Source organism: Triticum aestivum, chromosome 5D, assembly GCF_018294505.1.
Source record: "Triticum aestivum cultivar Chinese Spring chromosome 5D, IWGSC CS RefSeq v2.1, whole genome shotgun sequence".
Lineage (NCBI taxonomy): Eukaryota > Viridiplantae > Streptophyta > Magnoliopsida > Poales > Poaceae > Triticum > Triticum aestivum.
Genome location: NC_057808.1, coordinates 176208548 through 176212063, shown reverse-complemented (window position 1 = coordinate 176212063; position 3516 = coordinate 176208548). Strand labels below are relative to the sequence as shown.

Sequence of the window (3516 nt, the reverse complement as noted above, 5' to 3'; positions counted from 1 at the left end):
CAACAAGTGACTACATACGGAGTAAAATGAGTGAATCTACACTCTAAAATATGTCTACATACATCCGTATGTGATAGTCATTTGAAATGCCTAAAAAAACAAGTATTTAGAAACGGAGGGAGTATTATGTATTAAAACTATATTTGACATGAAATTAACTGCACGCTAAGCCCTCATTTGCTTGTCGTGGATCCCCGGGGGATCCCGGCCTTATGCCTGGGGGAAGAAGCCACGGGCCGAGTTGACTCGGGGCAGCCCACGACGTCATTTGGTAGCACACCGTCAAGAGGGACCCCTGCCCTTTCCATGTCCCTTCCCCGGGAGCGATTCCCTGATCTCATCAAGTCGGGCAGGAAATCCTCGAGAAGCGACGACGCCGACTCAATCCTCCCGAGCTTGTGCCTCCGTTGGCCACCCGCGCCTCTAGCCAAGAGCTTCTCCCCCCGCCGACGACGTCACCCGCTCTCTCCTGCCAAGATCCTCTGCCCGGTGATGGCGATGGCCCAGAGGTCAGTTTCTACTTCCGGCGAGATCGACTACCCCTCGCGGCTCATATCTCCTCAGACGAACAGCAATGGGCTAGCGGTCACCTTCCCCGTCCTCCGAGCCAGGTTAGCCCGCTCCTCTTCCTCGTCCACCACTACCACCTATTTGATGCCTCGGTTAGCACTGATGATGTTGCTCCAGATCCACGGACCTGAGCGTCTTTTCCTCATTTTACAGCTAATCAGACTTGGACCTCTCCCACCATTGTCAAATTAATGGTGAGCACAATCTCTTCCTTTCGCTTCTCCCCCCTAGATCTGCACAGTGTTTTGATTGGTCAATTGGCTCTTGTGATTGATTGTGAGGTCTGATGCTATATTTTGGATATTTCAAGGACCATTTTTCTTGTTTGGACTCTTGTTACTACAGAGCAAAGCATTGCCTAATGTGTGGCAGTTTGTCTATTGAAGTTAGATTATTGGCTGCATACATTAGAATTTAGGTGCAATTCTGAAGAATGTGGCAAATGCAGTGGATTTTCTGCATTAAATTACTGGTGAGTCTTGTGAACTTTGGTTTAGGCAAGTTAATTGCTTTTGTGTAGACAGGCAAATACTGAACGTTTTTCTTTGTTAGATCCTTATGGCAGTACATACTACAATTGTTTATTTTTATGCTTTTTTCGTAGTTATAAATTTTCTATTTTTAGTTTTGGTATCCTCTGCAATTAAATTCACCATGGCATACTTTTTAGACAGCATGTGCAGTTACATGCCATTACGCATCATACACTTTGCATAGCTCAACACTCTTCTTGTATCTATGGATATCCTGATCTATTGATGTCAAGTTTGTTTCACACATGACAAAGGACACAACACCAAATAAATCAAGAAATATTCATCAATACCACTGACTCATGTCTTAGACTTTATTTGTTCAAGGAGGAAATTTCTGCGATGGAGAGAACATAAGGTGTGTAGACAGTTCGTCTTATATTTTCTTGTTCTGCACTACATCCATCTTATCTTTATTTATTTTGCGCCATTATTGACCTGAGTTTTATCTGAACCTGAGTTATATCCATCTGACTGTTTGTAGATCCACGAACCTTTGTTTCCAAACTCTGCCTATTCTTTCATTTGCAATAACATGAGTTATTCTGAATTGATCATTTGATGTTACCCTAGCAGTGCCTCCATAGAAAATTAAATCTAGTTGATGTTATCCTTTGATCAACTTCTGCAAACATAAGGAGCTAGTTGGTCTCGCTCCAATAATACATGGATTACCATTTGGTCTATGTGTTTAGATGAGGGTCACTATATACATCTGCAGATTAGCATTTATCATTCAGATTTTCAATTTACATTTGCAAGGTATGTGATTTGATTTATCTGGAGGTAAGTTGTGCTTTCTGTCGGTTGCAATTACTATATGCTCCAAGCTGTGGCAACAATACTTCAGAATTATTTTTCTAATCATTCCGCCAGAGTAGTATTTTATTATTATATGATTGCAGGAGTTGTATATGGATGTACTGGGGGCACCAAGAAGAAAGGGTAGTATATGGATGTACTAGGGCCCCCCAAAAGAAGAAAAACTGGGGGCACGATAAATTTATCCTAGACACTATGAGGTTTTCTGGGACTCGACTCGTGTAACTGTTGAGGTGGGTTGAATTATTTTGTAATTTTGCTAATTATTTTTGTATTTCATGTTTCCTAATTTATATGTATAATCTATAATCTCCGTACTTTGGTAGGCTAATACCCATTTCTTAATGATAAGATCGTTGTAATTGAATTATCGCCTTAAGAGTGTCACCAGCGATCACAAAAGTTATTTTTTGTTCTGTTGTATTAGTGTTAAGATCTGTATGAGTATGCCTTAGCCAGTATTGGTTTCAGATAACCAATCTGGACTGGCCATTGGGGTCTTTTTCGGCGATTTTGACTTTTGCACATAAAAGATCGGAACTGAAATGCCAATGCGATTTGTGTTATGATGTCATATTAGAATCTGTTAATAATTTCTCATATGCTTCTCTTTCCCAGCTTATGATCCTTCATTTGTATAAATCAGGGGGGCTACACTTCTGAGACGAGGCTACAACACAATTTTTGTTGGAGTCGGCTACATTCTTACACCTCTAGCTCACGAAGGTCGTAGTCCCAATTTGGATCGCCACTCAGCACGAGTGGAGTGACACTTGATTTCTTGTTCTGTATTAGAGTACCTAAGAAATGTTGCCTCTTTATGTTATGTGACATCTTTAGTTCTGACTATATTCTCATGAGTGTCCGAAGATGATAGTGTAAATGAATGATTATTTATACATTTGCAAATTCCTTGATTTTCTGTGATTTCTAGAATTATATGTAATGTATTGAATATATTTGTGTTTTTTTGTAATTATTCATGGTATTTTTCTGAGCTGTTTCAGAATTGATTGCACGGAATCCTTCATTTTTGTGTTTTTTTATTTATCTTCTTCTGGGGATTTTGGCCCCGTCCACCTGTTGCCATTTGGTAAAGTGGACTTTGGGAGATTTCCCCCGTGGTAGAAGGGGATCCTACCTGACCCTCAAAATCCCTCGATGGGGTTTGCTACCCAGGGCATGTTTCCTCGGGCAACCAAATGAGGCCTAAACGTGTCGAGCACTCGACATTGAAGCAGTCTAGGTCATTGGATTGACATGATTTGATGTCCGAGATTAATTGAATTTGCCTATTTGGGTCTTTTTATATTGGTATAGATATAGATATAGATGGTTGCGTCGGGTTATTTAACACATCTCGAAATCCAACATGTGATGGTCCTACTACTACTGGTAGAATTGAGACTTATAAAACGGAAAATTAATTTTTTTAGACTAGCCCTATAAACCGGAAAAGAGGGAGTAGTAAGTAGTATACTACTTTCATAGTGGGTACGTACTCTATAAAATCAGATTTTCCCAAAACTAAGTCGCTCAACCTTTATTTGCTTGTTTCCCTTCCTGCCTTGTTGCCTCGAACAGACTATGC

The 3516-nt window shown here is 40.4% G+C and overlaps 1 long non-coding RNA gene across 1 annotated transcript; it reads left to right on the top strand.

Moving 5' to 3' along the window:
• Nucleotides 1-251: 251 nt before the first annotated feature.
• On the top strand, nucleotides 252-2842 carry LOC123119991 (uncharacterized). Its single transcript, XR_006459206.1, has 3 exons — nucleotides 252-611; nucleotides 724-2158; nucleotides 2572-2842. It is a non-coding gene; the product is annotated as an uncharacterized lncRNA (long non-coding RNA).
• The last annotated feature ends 674 nt before the right edge of the window (nucleotides 2843-3516 follow it).